The sequence below is a fragment of the Aphelocoma coerulescens genome, unplaced genomic scaffold (genome assembly GCF_041296385.1).
Source record: "Aphelocoma coerulescens isolate FSJ_1873_10779 unplaced genomic scaffold, UR_Acoe_1.0 HiC_scaffold_57, whole genome shotgun sequence".
Lineage (NCBI taxonomy): Eukaryota > Metazoa > Chordata > Aves > Passeriformes > Corvidae > Aphelocoma > Aphelocoma coerulescens.
Genome location: NW_027183916.1, coordinates 2,138,454 through 2,156,595, shown reverse-complemented (window position 1 = coordinate 2,156,595; position 18,142 = coordinate 2,138,454).

Below are 18,142 nucleotides of genomic sequence, written 5' to 3'. Positions count from 1 at the left end.
TGGGAAGTATTGTCCAAAGAAAAAGGGGGTGGTTACGGGAGATGAGCGTGTGTGAATGAGACGTGGGCTGGTTGCCCCCAGATCTGCGAAGCGAGTGTGGCAGTCTCTGAGTGCTGCCGTTCCGTCTTGTTCACGAGAACAGCGGCCAGCGAGGAGACAAAGCGAGAGATAAGCGGAGTGAAAGAATCTCCGGGGGTGACTGGGACGGGGTCCCAGAGAAGGGGTTGCAAAGTGGGAGCTACCCCCCCATATGCTGGGTTGAGGAAAACCCCAAGAGCACCCAGGGCCTAAAAGTACCCCAAGAGAGGTTGGGGTTTGGATGCTAGCAATGCTGGGTTGAGGGAAATCCAAGAGCACCCAGAATCCTAAGGATTATATCATACCCATGGGTGGATACTAACAAGTGACTTGAAAGAGGTACCTTATTATTCTGTTGTGAGTAGGAATGAGTGAGTGAACAAATATTAAAAAAGAGTGAATGTGTGAATGAAAAACTGTGTAATTCGAAGTTAACTTTGTTTTTGGGGAAGGTGGGCTCTAATAAATTTTTTGGTGTTTTTTGTACTGTGAAAGGGTGGGTAGTATTTTACAGCAGTGAAGATTGGTGTTTTAAAGGAATGAATTAGTATTTCAAAGGGGGGGATAAATTGGTATTTTGAGTAATAGAGAACTCCTGGGAAAATGGGACAACAACCTAGTAAATTAAGTTCAAATTATAAAAGGGTGCCAGAGGATATACCCCGAGACAGTCCCCTCGGGGTCAAACTCGCAAACTGGGAAACTGATCCTTCTACAAAAGGAAAAGAGAAAGTAAAAATGATTCAATTCTGCATGAAAGAGTGGGTAAAAAAGGAAATCAGATCTGATCATGTGTACTGGCCAAAATACGGGTCTGATGAGGCATGGATTTGCCAGGCTCTAAATGTATTTGTAAATTCAAAAGAGCCATCTCACCCTGAGGAGAGAGAATATGCTTCTTGCTGGACAGGAATTACAAAACCTCTGGGAACCAAAGTCTTCAAAATATCAGAAACCGCAGAGGAAAAGCAAACAGAAGAGAAAAAAGGCTGAGACCCTTTAGAAGTATTGCCTCCGCCGCCAGCACCAGAAGCTGCCCTCCTCCCCCTGGCTCCGGGGCTTCCCCCGCCAGCCCCCCCTCCGCCCGCACCGGGGGCCTTTCCCCCGGCAGCCCTCCCGCCCCAATGGAGCTGGGGGGGAGCCCTGCCCCCGCCCATGCCGGGGATCCCACCCTTCCCATATATCTCGGGAATCCCAGCACCCTCAATTGCATCAAGGGAAAGGTCACACGTCCCGGCTTCAGCCCCTACCTCTCCTGCCTTGAGAAACCCGGCTTTAGCCCCGGTGCCCGCCTCCTGTGCTCCGGAATATCTGGCTTCACTGCCATACCCCACCCCCACCCTCTGCACCACAGAATATTCAGCTTCAGCGCCAGACTTTGAATCTGCCCCTCCTCCCCAGGGGAGTTCGGTGCTTTCTTCCCAAATCAACCCTCTTCTTAACGAAGGAGCACCATACCAGAATACAGGAGGTGCCATTAAGGCTCCGAGGCAGCCCAACAAGCCCTCCATTGCTAAACAAACAGAGGGAAGCCGAGAAATTCATTTCTTTCCGTTAAGAGAAGTACCTACGGGAGGAGGGGGAAGCGGCTTTGTGAGTGCTCCTCTAACCTCTACAGAGGTTAGGAATTTCAAAAAAGAAATTAAAGGATTATTAGAAGACCCCATAGGTACAGCTGAAATGTTGGACCAGTTCTTAGGTCCCAACATTTTCACTTGGGAAGAAATGCAATCAATAATGAAAATAATATTCTCCCAAGAAGAAAGAGAAATGATTAGAATTGCTGGAATAAAAATTTGGGGAAAAGAAAACCAACAAGGTCCACCCGGGGATCAGAAAATGCCCATTACACCTCCTAACTGGAACCAAAATGATGAAGCTGGGAGGGGACATATGAATGATTATTGTAATTTGATAATCAAGGGAATAAAAGAGGGGGCACTCTGAGGACAAAATGTCAGAAAGGCCTTTGAGGGGCAGCAAGGGAAGGAAGAAACCCCGACTGAGTGGCTGGAGAGGCTCCGAAAGAATATGAAACAATATTCTGGGAGAGACCCGGAGTCCCTAGCAGGGCAAGCCCTGCTAAGAGTTAACTTTGTCACTCATGCCTGGCCAGATATTAGAAAAAAATTGGAAAAAATAGAAGATTGGTATGAGAAACCATTACAAGACCTAGTAAGGGAAGCTCAAAAGATATATATGTCCGGAGGGATGAAGAAAAAGCCAAAGTGGGAGCAAAGATCATGATAGCCACTATGCGAGAGAGTACCTTCCAAAAAAAATCTAAAGCCCTCAGGTAACACTCCTAAACATTCCAGATTCAGAAATGGTGGAAAAGAGAAAAATAAAACCTCAGCACAATCAAGATTCCAAGAACAACCCAGGGATGCCTGTTTCTATTGCAAGGAAGAAGGGCATTATCAAAGAGAATGCCCCCACCTGAGGAGGGATCTGAAAAGATTTCAAGAGACACGCACAGAAGAAAAATAGGGAAATCATGGGCTCTATTTTTGGGGGGATAAATACCATCTGGAGCCTTTGATAACTTTAAAAGTAGGCCCCGAAGAGGAAGTATTGGAATTTATAGTTGACACTGGGGCAGAAAAGACTTGTGTGATGAATATTCCAAAAGGGTGGGATGTAAGTAATGATATGGTAAAAGTAACAGGAGCAAAGGTGTAGAGAGCTTATCTGAGGAATGGCTGCGCAGCAGAGGACATGATAAGATAGAGCCTTGCAGGATGTAGGAGTTAGCCTGTCGTGGGAAAAGGGGTTTCTTATCAACAAGGTGTCCAACAGGACACAAGCCAGAGCAGATTGGAATGAAGAAACCATCACCGCGGGGTGTGTTGTTCCCACGAGAGAAGATGACCAATCGTGAGCTCAGGTTTTGCAATATGTATGAGCTGTTTAAGTGTTGTATAAATAAGAGATGAAAAGACAATAAAATCGAGGCTTGCCGATCATGAAATCATGAGCTCGTCTCCCGCGCCTTTCCCGACATCTGACGCCCGAACAGAAGGCACGTCATGTACCCCCCCCTACCCCCACTTCCACAAGGAAAGGTGCGTTGGGTTCAGGTCCTGCAGCTAGAGGGACGGCAATAAGAGCGGAGGACAGCTGTGTTCCCGTCTCCGTGCCCGAACGACCACACCGGTGGGTTCGCTGATACGTGCTGCCGAAGCCTGGAGGGCTAGCAACGGTACCGTAAGTATGGATAGGCAAGCAGCACAGGATTTATTTAAAGTCTTTCTTCTTATGCTTTACTTTAAAGCCTTTAACTTAGAAAAAGACCTCCCTTCCCTACTAACTCACTCGCGTTCCTATGGCTCCTTTCCCGACCCTCACAGCATTCACGAATTAGCAGAATGGCGGAGGTACGGGGATGAACTTTTTAGCCTTGTTTTAGACGATGATAAGTCAGCCAACAAAATAAGCAAACTTTGGAAAGCAGTTCATAATGAGTTACTGTTAGTGCAGGCAGAGAAGCGAGCAGTCATAGGCATTAAGATAGCGCATTCCCGTAACCAAGATAATGACTCCTCGGTTTTCCCTACGGCCCCCAACCCCCCCGCCTTTGCCACTATTGAGATTCCGCCAGAGCCACCCCCCGCTGACAGTCAATCCCCCGCGCTGCCTAACCCCCTGCCTGCTCCTCCGCCTTCCGCTTCAATCGCCGCTTCTGCATTAACCCCCTCATGCCCGCCGCTGCCGCCCGACCCTTCTAATGCCACAAAGCCTGTCCCTGGGGCAGAATCTGACCCGGCGGAGGCTATGGCAGCAAGGAGGAGAGAGTTGTGGCAGGCGCTTGCCCGAGACGGCATGGAAAGGGGAGATTCCGAGCTCCTAGCAGCGGCACAAGAAGCGATGGCTTTCCCTGTTGTTTTCACTACTAATGCGCAAGGGGGTCAGAACGCGCAGTTTGCCCATCTCGACTGGAAACTCCTGTCCCAGCTGAGAGCAACAGTCAGTAACTTTGGGGTGTCTAGTGAACCAGCTAAGCAGATGTTAGATTATCTTTTTAATGCCCACATTCTTCTGCCTGCCGACATCCTGGCTATCACGAAACTCATTTACACCCCCTCTCAGAGATTGCTTTTTGAGGCAAGGTGGAGAGAAGAAGCGGCAAGTAGCACTAACCTCCCCAGACCCCAAGGGGACCCCTTAACAGACCTTACTGTAGACGAGCTTATGGGACAGGGCCCGTATCTCAGAGTTGAAGCTCAAGCTGGACTAGGGCCGCATAAACTTAGGGAGGCAATGGCAGTAGCTAAGAGAGCAATAGATAAAGTCAGGACATCGGGAGGGACCCCCCTATATATGAGCATCAAGCAGGGTCGTGATGAATCGTTAAGCTCCTTTGTTGATAAGGTTATGGATGCTATCTCTAGGGCAGGGATACCCGATCATATGCAAGATGCTATTTTAAAACAGTGCATTTTGCAAAATAGCAACCCTAGCACCAGATCTTTGATTACCTCTATACCTGGTGATTGGACCACTCAGGCATTACTAGATAAAGCTGCGACCTTGCCCACAGGTGCTCAAGCCTTTTTAGTCCACGCGTTAGAAAAGCTGGGGGAGGGATTGAAGGAACAAGCAGCTAGTGCTCAGATGCAGGTAATGGCCGCCCTTGCTCCCCTCCAAGCAGCAGCCACGCGCCCCCGGTTGCCTCCAGAGGGAAACAGAATGAGATGCTATCGATGTGGCCAGTCGGGTCACCTTCGTCGGGAGTGCTCAGCATCCGGAGTTTGGTGCAACAAATGCCAATCCAACACGCATAACTCGAATGCCTGCCGTAACAAGAAGCGGGGAAACTCCCGGAGCAGCGCGTCCAGCAGCCGCGCAGGGACACAAGTAGCAGCTGCAAACCCTTGCCCTGCCTCCAGCCAGCAACAAGTGGCAGCATCGGTCTGGACTTGGCAGCCTCAGTAGACTGTGATCTCCTGACGTCTGAAATCCATAACATCCCTACAGGACTCACAGGACCCATCTGCCTCAATGGTACACCAGTAGGAGGCTTGATTCTTGGCCAATCATCTGCCACTGCCCTAGGACTATTCGTTCAACCAGGCGTGGTGGACGCTGACTCACAAGGTGATATCTTCATACTGGCTTATACTGTTCATCCACCTGTAAGGATTCCTAAAGGCCAAAGACTAGCTCAATTTGTACCTTTGCCTCAAGCCACACAAGGCATGCAACCCTTGCAGGCTCAACCAAATGCTCATACAGGCTACGGCTCAACTGGGGAACTAACCTTGCTCACCATCGATCTTAATAGCCGTCCACGGAAGCCGTGTGCCCTAACCTATAAAGGAGAAACAATCACGTTACAGAGTCTCCTAGACACAGGGGCAGACTCCAGCATTGTCGATGTGAACACATGGCCCTCACATTGGCCTCTTCTGCCAGCAATGACAGCCATCACTGGTGTCGGAGGAATGAAACTAGCACACAAATCTCCGCTGATAACTGTAGAAATTGAGGGCAAGAAAACTACCGCAACCTTTTCTATCGCCCCTCTACCCCCCACAGTTGACTGCCTCATTGGAAGAGATGTATTGGCCCAAATGAGTTTTGTGCTTACCGATGATCGCCATTTCTGCTAAGGGCCGTTGCTTGGAATTTCCCGCTGCCACTAAGATGGACTGACAATAACCCTGTAGTGGTTAAGCAATGGCCTTTAAAACGGGAAAATCTGCTTCAAGCACACGCTCTAGTCAATGAGCAGCTTCAACAAGGACATCTCAAGCCGTCGACAAGCCCATGGAACACCCCAATTTTTGTCATCCAAAAGAAAAATGGCACGTTTCGTCTGCTACAAGACCTTCGAACTGTCAATGCTCGTATGGAGCCTATGGGAGCGCTGCAGCCAGGACTCCCTAATCCAGCAATGTTGCCACAAGATTGGCCTCTTCTTATTATCGACTTGAAAGATTGCTTTTTCACAATTCCACTACATCCAGATGATACGAAGCGATTTGCCTTTTCATTGCCTGCTCTTAATCGTGGTGAACCAGACAAACGTTTTGAGTGGACTGTATTGCCGCAGGGAATGCGCAACTCTCCCACCATATGTCAATTGTATGTCGATGCAGCGTTGCAACCGCTGCGACAAAAGTTACCTCAGACCATCATTTATCATTATATGGATGATATTTTGTTTGCGCAGAAGGAGCCTTTTGACCAAACAGAAATTCAGCTTATTACCTCCTCTCTTCAAGAATGGTCCTTAGTAATAGCTGCTAACAAAATTCAAATATCCTCCCCGTGGAAGTATTTAGGATGGGTCATCACCAATCAAAGAGTGAAGCCTCAAAAACTGCATATCCAAGCCTCAATCACCACTTTAAATGACGCTCAAAAACTGTTAGGTGATCTGCAGTGGTTAAAGCCAATAGTAGGAATCCCTAATGTTCTTTTAGACCAGCTCCGTCCCTTACTAAAAGGATCAGATCCATGCACACCGGTACACCTAACGCCGCAGCAGCGAGAAGCTCTACAACAAATCACCACCTGTATCACAGACGGTTTTGTTTCGCGTCTTAATCCAGACATCCCCCTCTCTCTTACTATTTGGAATTCTGAAACTCACCTCCTCGGCGCAATTACGCAGCTAAAGAAAACGGGGGAGCTGACGGTTTTAGAATGGATATCACCACAGTTGCAGCAACGAAAAACTATTACCACAAAACTTGAAAATTTGGCTAATTTAATTAAGAAAGGACGTTTGCGCATTCTGGAAATTGGAGGACAAGAACCTGAGTGCATCAATCTCCCAATGGAAAAACCTGCCTTGGACTGGTACTTGCTAAATTCTTCATCACTCACGGAAGCGCTGTTGTCCTCAGGAGCCAAAATTCAGACTGGTCCCCTGTTTCCCAAGGCATTACAGTGGATAGGAGCATGGAACTGGATTTCAAAACCCTTGCGAGAAGATAAGCCTATCCACAATGCCATTACTGCATTCACAGACGCCGGAAGAAAGACAAGGAAAGCAGCCGTCGTATGGAAACAAGACCAGCAATGGCATCAGCATTTAATAAACGCCTCGTCAGATGATACCCTGCAAACCTTAGAATTACTTGCAGTCGTTTGGGCAGTAACCCACCTCACAGGACCCTTAAACGTAGTTTCGGACTCGCTGTATGTAGTGGGCGTCGCCTCAAGAATTGAGGATGCAGTCATTAAGGAAGTACAAAACAAAAGGCTTTATGAACTCTTTCTGCAACTAAAACGCGCCCTAAGAGAACGGTCACACCCCTATTCCATTCTCCATATTCGCAGCCACATGTGGAATGAAGGCCTGGGTGAAGGAAACGAAAGAGCAGATAAACTTGTCTCGCTTGCCCAAAACATTCTCCCGAAACAAACAATGGCGCGAGAAAGCCATGCTATTTTTCATCAGAATTCCAAAGGCTTGTCAAGGGAATTTGGTATCCCAATTGAAGAGGCAAAAGCCATAGTTAAAGCGTGTCCCGTGTGCAGTTTCCACAATAAGGGGCTAGGTTTGGGAGCAGGTGTTAACCCCAGGGGCCTAAAGGCTAACGAAATTTGGCAAATGGATGTCACTCATGTCGCCAGCTTTGGACGGCTAAAATATGTTCATGTTACTATAGACACCTATAGTCATTTTATGTGGGCAACTGCACAAGCAGGAGAAACAGCCAAACATGTTGAACGCCATATGAATAGCTGTATTGCTATTATGGGAGTCCCTATAACAGTTAAGACAGACAATGGGCCCGCCTATTGCAGTATGCGAATAGCCAGATATATGACCCAATGGAATATTGTCCACAAAAGGGGAATTCCTCACTCCCCCACGGGTCAAGCAATTGTGGAAAGAGCACACGGTACATTAAAACAATATCTAGAAAAATATCCTGACATTCCTAATACCCAAGACAAGCTACTGAAATGCTTATTTGTTTTAAATCATCTTTGCATTTTTGGAGATAGACAGTCTCCTCCTGCCATAATCCATTTTACCCCACCTTCTAATCCGCAACCAGAAGTGTGGGTCAGATTTAAAGACCCCCAGTCAGGATTATGGCAGGATCCAGCCAAAGTTTTGTACTGGGGCAGAGGTTATGTTTGTGTTTCTACCCCGACAGGACCGCAGTGGATCCCTGCCAAATGGACTAAGCCAGCTTATACGCAGGGACAGTCCGCGACAGAGGAAGAAGAGACGACTCCAACAGGTGGTCTCACAAGTGCTACATAACACCGGAGAGGAATTCCATACTAAATTTCTAATAGACTCTGAACGGGAAATTGAAGAGTCCCTCATTCCCCGATTATACGCGGACTTTTTGCCACATTGCTAACGCTCATGCATTGTTTGTTATAATCGTTGCCATTTAGCTCGGGTTAGAATTCATTGCAGAGATTGTAATTTACAGTGGTGGATCTTTCAGCGACAAGTGTCCACAGAGTTAAGGTGTCTCAATTGTGAGTTTCAGTGGAATCGAGCATCAGCTCAGGAAAATCTTGGTAAACTAACGGGAGTACCTCTAGATCAGAGTTTAGCGTTACTAGAAAATATTGAAGACCTCCACCTAAGAGAATTGCGGTGGGAATTAAAGCATATTGCAGAGAAAATACTAGCTAACAAACGTTCCGCTATCCTAGAAGCCCGTCGCAAGACAGGCCTTGATGTCCCAGAGCTGTGGCAGGTTAAACCCCGTGACTGGGACAATGTGTGCCGCCGGTATACTCGCCGTATTGGGTCTTCTAAGCGTCCCAGGCACTTTGGCCCTCAAGCATAGCTACCCTCCTAAGCTATTCGATCCAAGGCAAAATGTTTGGGTATCTTTGGCACACGAATTAAATACAACTACGTTCTGTGCCAGCTTAGCTACCCCAAGTACTCCTTTTCTTACGTGCCTAATAGGAGTCCCCCTAACATATACAACTTGGCTCCATTTCAGGTCAGCCGCCAATGATACAGGGTTCCGATCAGGCCGAATTACTGGCAATAACATCATTGAAAGTTTCGAGCAGTATGACGTTTGGGATGACCGCCTCCCATTTGGGCCTGAGCCGCAAGAGATTGAATTGATTGATTCTTTAAACGCCACTAGTTGCTTTTATATAGATAGCAGGAATTCACACTGCTCTGAAGGCACGCATACCAACTGCTGGAAAAATGTATCTACTCCTACTTGGTTGTCTCCCATAGGGAACAGTTTAGAATGGGAAAAATCGTGGTGCAACCACACTGGTAGGACACAGGAAAAACCTGCACCAGGCACAGTCATACCCAGAAGGCTGCCCCCTGGATATTTTCTAATTTGCGGAAATCGTGCTTGGTCCGGCATCCCTACCTTGCCCGTTGGCGGTCCGTGTACAATCGGACAGCTTAGTTTAGCCCTTCCACAACACCACCCAAATAAAACCCACCCCACCAGATGGCGCAGAGACCTATCCCAGACCCTCCAATCAAATTGTGATGATGAATTGACCTTGTGGAACAAGTGGGAGGTAATTTTTTCATCACTATTTTTGCCTGGAGGGGCAGCAGCTCGAGCTCATCGCAATATAGAGAGATTAAGCTGCTGGGTAGTGAAGCAAGCAAATGAAACAAGTAGAGTACTGTCCGCACTTGCAGATGATTTAAGCACAGTCCAACATGCTGTATTACAAAATAGAGCTGCTATTGATTTTCTGTTGTTAGCTCATGGACACGGGTGTGAAGAATTTGAGGGATTATGCTGCATGGATCTAAATGATCATTCTCGCTCTATTCATGCAGAGATTCAACAACTTATAAATCACTCTCAAAAAATTAAGGAAGATACAGGTTTCTTTGGCCTAGATGGGCTGGTCAGTGAACTGGGATTGGGTGGTTGGGTAAAAAGCATGGTAAAAACATTGTTTCTCTTATTGATCATGGTTTTGGTAGGATTAGTCCTGTTCAGCTGCGCTCTAACTTGTATCAAGAGGGTACTCCTAAAAACAACAACTCTGAGCATGATAGCACATAAAGAAAACGGGGGAAGTGTAGAGAGCTTATCTGAGGAATGGCTGCGCAGCAGAGGACATGATAAGATAGAGCCTTGCAGGATGTAGGAGTTAGCCTGTCGTGGGAAAAGGGGTTTCTTATCAACAGGGTGTCCAACAGGACACAAGCCAGAGCAGACTGGAATGAAGAAACCATCACAGCGGGGTGTGTTGTTCCCACGAGAGAAGATGACCAATCGTGAGCTCAGGTTTTGCAATATGTATGAGCTGTTTAAGTGTTGTATAAATAAGAGATGAAAAGACAATAAAATCGAGGCTTGCCGATCATGAAATCATGAGCTCGTCTCCCGCGCCTTTCCCGACACAAAGGGGGAAGGATTTAAGGTCCCTGTCATTAAAGATGTGGTTATTGAAGGGGAAACAAAAATAGGGATAGGGGATGCTTTGTTAGCTCCTGAGGCTGGCAGCAATTTATTGGGAAGGGATTTACAAATCCAACTGGGGATTGGAGTCATACCAGAAGAAGGGAAAATGACGGCCAAAGTGTTTAAACTTAGCCAAGAAGATGAAAGCAAAATTAACAGAGAGGTTTGGGCTAGGGAAGGGAATAGGGGTGGACTAGATCTTGACCCCATAAGGGTCACAATTGAAAAAGAAGAAGGTCCCATTTGTGTACATCAGTACCCTATATCTTTAGAAGGGAGAAAAGGCTTAAAACCAGTGATAGAAGAATTAATAAAGGATGGGACACTAGAACCTTGTAAATCCCCTCATAATAGCCCTATTCTCCCAGTAAAGAAATCTGATGGAAATTATAAATTAGTGCAAGATTTAAGAGAAGTAAACAAAAGAACACGGGCCTGCTACCCTATGGTTCCTAATCCCTGCACTCTTTTAAGCAAAATTCCACCTCAACATCAGTGGTTTAGTGTGGTAGATCTTAAAAATGCCTTTTGGGCCTGCCCACTGGCAGAGGAAAGCCGAAATATTTTTGCCTTTGAATGGGAAGATCCAAACACAGGGAAAAAGAACCAGTTGAGGTGGACTAAACTGCCACAGGGCTATTGTGAGGCCCCAAATTTATTTGGGCAAGCCTTGGGAGAAATACTACAAACCTTCCCCACTCCCCCAGGAATACAATTTATCCAATATGGAGATGACCTTCTAATATCAGGAGAAGATGAAATGAAAGTTAAAGGAGCTACCATAAAGCTTCTAAATTTTCTTGGGAAAAAGGGACTAAAGGCATCAAAAAGGAAATTACAGTTTGTGGAATCAGAAGTAAAATATCTCGGCCACCTGATAAGCAAAGGTAGCTGACAACTAAGTCCTGAAACAATTACAGGGATTTTATCCCTCCCTCCTCCCTCTTCAAAAAAGGAGGTTAGGAGACTGCTGGGGCTACTGGGATATTGCAGATTATGGATTGAAAGATATACACAAGCAGTAAAATTTTTATATGAAAAATTAACAGGGGGAGACAATATACAATGGACCAAAGATGATGATGATAATAAATTAGAAAAACTGAAGTTGAAACTAGCCTCGGTACCAGCCCTAAGCTTACCCTCACTAGAAAAACCCTTTCATTTATATGTGAATGCAGAAAATGGAGTAGCTCATGGTGTATTAGTCCAGGAATGGGGAGGGGTGAGAAGACCAATAGCTTATTTAGCTAAACTATTGGACCCAGTAAGCCGTGGCTGGCCAGTATGCATTCAAGCCATAGCAGCTACCGCTATTTTGGTGGAGGAGAGCCGTAAGCTCACCTTTGGAAGTAAACTGATTGTATACACACCCCATGCGGTCCGAAATGTGCTAAATCAAAAAGCTGAAAAATGGTTAACAGACTCCAGGCTATTAAAATATGAAGCAATTCTGATTGACAGTAATGATCTAACTATAGAAGCAAGCAAAAGCCTCAATCCGGCCCAATTCCTGTATGGAGAACCAAAAGATGACCTGGCACATGATTGCTTAGAAATTACTCAATACCAAACAAAAGTTCGAGAAGATCTAGCTGAACAAGCCCTCTTAGAAGAGGAAAGAATATATGTGGATGGTTCATCCAGATGCTTGCAAGGAAAAAGAATGTCAAGATATGCCTTAGTCGATGGGATAAATATGCAGGCCATCGAAAAAGGAAAACTACCTTCAAATTGGTCGGCGCAGTCTTGTGAATTATACGCTCTAAAGAGAGCACTGGAGCATTTAGCACACAAAAAGGGGACCGTCTATACTGATTCAAAGTACATACCTTTGGAAAGATCTGGGAAGAAAGGGGTTTACTAAATTCAAAGGGGAAAGAACTGATACATGAAGGCCTGATTTCAGAAGTGTTGGAAGCATTAAAATTGCCTGAAGAAATAGCCGTAGTGCATATCAAAGGACACCAAGAAGGGATGACCCCAGAAATAAGAGGGAATAACCTAGCAGACCAAGAAGCCAAAGATGCAGCAGAAAATGGGACTGAACCAATTCTGTTAATCCTGACCCCAGAAAGGGGAGAATTGGAAATCCCCAAATTTAGTAAAGAAGAAGAAAAAGAATTATTTAAGATAGGGGGAGAACAAGATCAATCTGGAAAACGGAAACTTCCTGATGGGAGACAGTTACTTAATAAGCCACTCACTAAGAGAATATTAGAAGATATGCATCAAAAAACTCATTGGGGTACTCAAGCTAGCTTGTGTGATCATTTTCTAAAAAATTATGGGTGTATTGGAATCTTTGGGGTAGCAAAACAAATAACTGGGAACTGTAGAACTTGCCAAAGAGTGACTAGGAAAATAATGAGAAAAACAACATTAGGAGGCCACGAGTTAGCTCTGCGACCATTCCAAAGTATCCAAGTAGATTTCACTAAACTTCCTCAAGTACAGAGATGGAAGTTCCTATTAGTAATAGCAGACCACCTAACTTGTTGGGTAGAAGCAGTTCCTGCTACTAGAGCTACAGCTAACATAGTATGCAAAACCCTTCTGGAACAAATTATTCCCAGATATGGAATGGTTAATAAAATAAACTCAGGTAGAAGAACACATTTTACATCCAAAGTCTTACAACAAATAACTCAAGCCTTGGGAATAAAATGGGAATTACATACCCCCTGGCACCCACAAAGTTCAGGCCAAGTAGAAAGAGTGAACCAGACTTTGAAAAAAACTTTAACAAAATTAATGATTGAAACTCAAATGTCATGGGTAAAATGCTTACCTTTGGCTCTGTTGAGAGGCCGAACACAGCCCAGGTCAGACCTGGGAGTGTCTCCTTATGAGATGATGTTCGGATTACCCTTCCTTACTGCTCAACATGAAACAGCCACTTATGAAGTAGGAGAAGTAAGTGTCAAAAAATATGTCACCGCAATTGCCAGAACACTTGAAAATTTGCGGCTGAAAGGAATGATCCCTCAAACCACAGCTTTGGAGTTCAAAATTCATAATATCCATTCAGGGGAATGGGTACTAGTAAAAACATGGAAAGAACAATCTTTGACTCCACAATGGGAGGGTCCTTTTCAGGTACTGCTGATGACTGAGGCCGCAATCCAGACCAAGGAACGAGGGTAGATCCATGCCAGCAGAATCAAAGGACCTGTAAAAGAACCTGAAGAGTGGACTGTAATATCCAAACCAGGTGATACCAAATTGATTCTTAAACGGAGACCAGGTGGCAATGAGCTAGAACAATCTAAATAATCCAAGGGATATGCAAAGAATCACACCTAACTGAGAAGTAAAAGCCAAATTTATATCAGTGGCCCCTGGACAAATTCTGGGACATCGTGGAGAAGAATATTCTCACTTCAAACAGGAAGGGTTGGGACTGGATCAAACAGGGAACTCTCATGTCCTGATTCTAGCCTGTGATTTGTATTAAGAAGGGGGAGAATCACAACTTCCATCAGTGCCACATCATATACCCTGTTTGAATCATTCTAACACGGGGCATGCCAACCACGTCAAATATAAGTAATTAATCTAGAGGGAAATTGGCATTTCACACCGTCGACACCCTAGTTGTAAAGGGTGTCAAGCACAAAATCGACCCCCTATCCAGACAAAATCATAAGCAACAAAAGCAATAACTTTGCTCTGCAGATGGGAATTACTAGTGCCTGTTGAATGGGAAACACCTAAGATACGATAAGATACTACAGTTAAAAAGGTGCCAAAAGAAATTTGCCTAAAAGCTACAAAGGAAGTGACAAGGAAATAGAGGGCAAGACCGGGTCGGCCACTGTACTCGCCACCGAGAAGATCCAATACACCTGCTATGGGTTGCAACCTCATAGGCAAGGGAGGTGGGAGTATAAGCCATGCCGGACCTCTGTTATTCCTTCTTTTGTCACTTCTCCTGGTCCCTTTTGGGACACCGGCAAGACCATGTTACAAATGCTATCGAAAGCTCTACATGGAAAGACACCGGGGCTTCTTTCTTATTACTCATACCCATACCAACAGTCACTGTTATGACTCATCCAAATTAGGTATTTGCATGCATAAAGGAGAAAAATATTGGATTACAGAAAATTTAGGAACAAGTGGAAACAGACTAAGAAGCAATTGTCCAAAAGGAGAAAAATAGATTTGCTCCACAGCTGCCACCAGGGGAACAGTCCAAGATTTGGTAAAAGAGCAAGTGGTAAGTAAAGATACAAAGCCAGCACAGCAACCTCGCCCTATATTCACCTCACCACGCCAGGACCTGTATGCAAAGCTCAAACAACAAAGAGGAAAAAACCCCAAGGTTAGGAAAAAACCTGTTTGTGGAATTGGGGGAGAGGATAGGTAAAGAACTTAACATAACCAACTGTTGGGTCTGTGGAGGAGCTTTAATGACAGAAGAATGGCCACGGAAAGGTAGCAGCGTAGGCCCGGTAGAACTCCTTAAATGGAACCGGACAAATATAAGAGGGGGGAACGGACCTGAGGGGTGGATTTTAAGTTCAACAGTGATAGGGGAAGAATGCCTCTGGCGAACTGGGATAAACTTTCTTAATGAAGTAGGAAACACTCCCTGTAAAAGCTATAAAGTGAGTAACAAAACTTCAAGGTGGTGGGTCCCAGAAAAACCAACTTGGTATTGAGCCCAGAAAAAAGGAAAAGACTGTGTATATGATCATGAAGTTGGACTCTTTCAGTGTAATGACACGAGGAAAAATCCTTATTTTGGAATCCCAGAAATAGCCAAATTTGGGGAGAATATAAATCAACAAGAAGGTGATTATTGGAAAGCACCAGATGGCTTCTTTTGGATATGTGGGAAAAGGGCATCCCCAAGACTCCCTTCACATTGGAAAGGGAGTTGTACACTAAGAATCATTCAACCAGGGTTTTTCCTTTTCCCAGAACCAGTGGGAGATCAATTAGGTATACCTCTCTATGAAGACTTCAAAAGAAAGAAAAGAGATTTAATTGGAGGATTCCAAAAATGGAAAGATGAGGAATGGCCCCCTGAACGAATATTAGAAACAGATGGGCCAGCTACCTAAGCACAAGATGGAAGTTGGGGATATCAGACCCCAATTTACATGCTGAATCGTATCATCAGACTCCAAGCTCTTGTAGAAATCATAACCAATGAAACAGCTGGGGCTATGGAATTAATAGTCAGCCAGCAACGCCAAACCAGAGCTGCAATACATCAAAATAGGCTGGCTTTAGACTATTTACTGGCCGAAGAAGGCGGTGTGTGCAGGAAGTTCAATACATCGGACTGTTGTTTAAAAATTGATGACAATGGGGATGCCGTTCTAGATATGGCCAACCAAATCAGAAAAATAGCCCATGTACCAGTCCAAAAATGGGAATCAATGATGTCTGCTAACTGGTGGGATGGCATATTGGGGAAAGAATGGTGGAAGAAGCTAGGTTTCTTCCTCTTATGTGCTACAGCTAGTCTAATATTTCTCCCTTGCTTGATCCCCTGCTTTATTCGGCTAATCACCAGCATAGTTCAAGGCATGCAAGTTGTGGCAATGCCTACTGACCCAAAGTTGGCTATGTCTGGAACAGCACAAAAAATTATGGTATTAAAAAGACAAAGTGATACAAAAGACCCTCTTGAAGAAGCCAAATTGATCTGTGAAAAGAACGAACAGACATTAGAAGCCAAGAAAAAAGAATTATTGCTCAAGCCAAATGATTTATAAAATAGAAAAGGGGGGATTGTTATAAACATATATTATATTAGCTTCTCGCAAAGTATAAAGTAGATATTATATAACGTTAGAAATGCTTTCTGCTGTGTGGATGTAGTTTTCTCTCTTTTTAGCAAGAATGTTAGCAAGTGTGAGCACGTAAGATAACCTCCAAACGAACAGAGGATGAGGCCCGAAAAGCTGCTAATCAACACTTTGTCTAGGGAGCAAAAGGGCCCAAAGGCTACTCCGCCCGGAGAACGGGCGGCCAGGAGAGTCCGGGAGATTTTATCACCACTCTGCCCGGAGAGACGAAGAGGCCCAAAGCTGCAATCAGCCCTGACTGTCTGGAGAATTAAGAAATCCACCCTACCATCGACTCTTGCCTAGCGGGCCCAACCCCAAGAATCAAGAGAAATAAAACCACAAGGCAGAAGACTAGGCACGCTCTAAAAAGGCGGAACCAAGGAGTGGCCATGCAGAACAGCTCCAGGAAAAGTTTTAATATGAATAAAGAACAGACAGTAAAAATGGTATAAAAAAGGACTGACCTCTGGCATCAGGTGTGCTCTTGGCAGAGCGCCAAGGCAACTGGCTGTTACCCCGTTGCTTTATTTGATGTGTCTCTTATTGTCTTTATATTAAACCCCTTTAAATTCTCACAGGAGAGTGAACTTCGTTTTTCACAGAGAGAAGTTGTTCCCCCTGACAGCTAAGCTCCAACTACGGTGTCGCTTATGTCCTTCCCAGGACGGGCGGGAAAACGCCTCGGCGCAGCGCAGCGCTGGCCGGGAGCGGCCGGCACGGCACCGAGCGCGCTCCCCACTCCCTCCCGCCCGCGCCGCTGCGGAGACCCCGGGTTCGCCGGAATCGGCCACATGCTGCACGGAGGGCAGCGCGGCAAAGGCGGCCTCCCCTCGTCGCCCGGGGAAGGCCGGCCTCGGATCCCCGCTCTCTCCACCGGCACGGGCAGTGCCAGCAGCCTCTCGCTGTGGCCGCCGCTGGCCGAAAGCCTCGCCGCGCACCGCCCGGCCGGCCCCGCCGCTCCGCGGGGTCACACGGCACCTGCCGTGGGCGGCCGCCGAGCGACAGGAAGCAGAAGCGCTCACCGCCGCGCCGCTCGCCGCCCCGCCCGGGCGCTCCTCTCCTCGCGCTACCACGATGGCGCCGGCCCGCCCCGCCTTCCCCGTCGCCTGCGGCGCAACGCGGCTGCTCCGAGCCACGCAGCACGCGTGCGGCCGGGCCCTGCCGAGCTGCCGGCGGAGCCGGGGCACAGCCCGGGCGGGAGAGCTTCCGGCGAGGCTGGGCGGGCGGCGAGCGCGGCCGAGCGTGAGCGCGCCAGGCGGGCGGCGGGCGGCGGCGCGATGGAGAGCTAGATGGAGGCGGCAGCACCGCGCGGCATAAAATAGCTGATCGTCCGGCAGCCGCCCGCTCCGCAGCCCCTCGGCTGCTGTCGAGAAGGGCCCCGGCCCTGGCCGCGCCGGTGGCGAGGCGGCTCCGCAGCCCGCGGGCAGCCCTGGCGGGGCAGGGGAGCACTGCGGGCAGCCCCGGGGCCGCGCAGCCGTCTGCAACGCGCGGTGGGAGCCGCTGGGAACTATTTTACACGTCCCGGGGGGCTGGAGAGGAGCACGGAGACCACGCGGCAGGTCGCTGCCGTTAGGGAAAATTAATCCACGATGCCTGAGGTTTATATCCGAAAAGGAGACAGAGGAGTCCTGCAACATTCTTCGACTACAGGGAGAGTCCATGGGGCTTTTCCCATGGCGTCTGTCAAACGGTTGCGGGATGCAGCCCCCTTTTGATGCCAAGTTCCCGGCCACAGCACCCTCTTCCTTTTCCCCACTGGCTGAGGTATTCGGGAGATACAGACTTCCGGAACTGCCTACTCTATGCGCCCCCCTCTAATATGCACCCCCCTCTTGGCATCGAGAAGAAAGATAAGAACCCCAT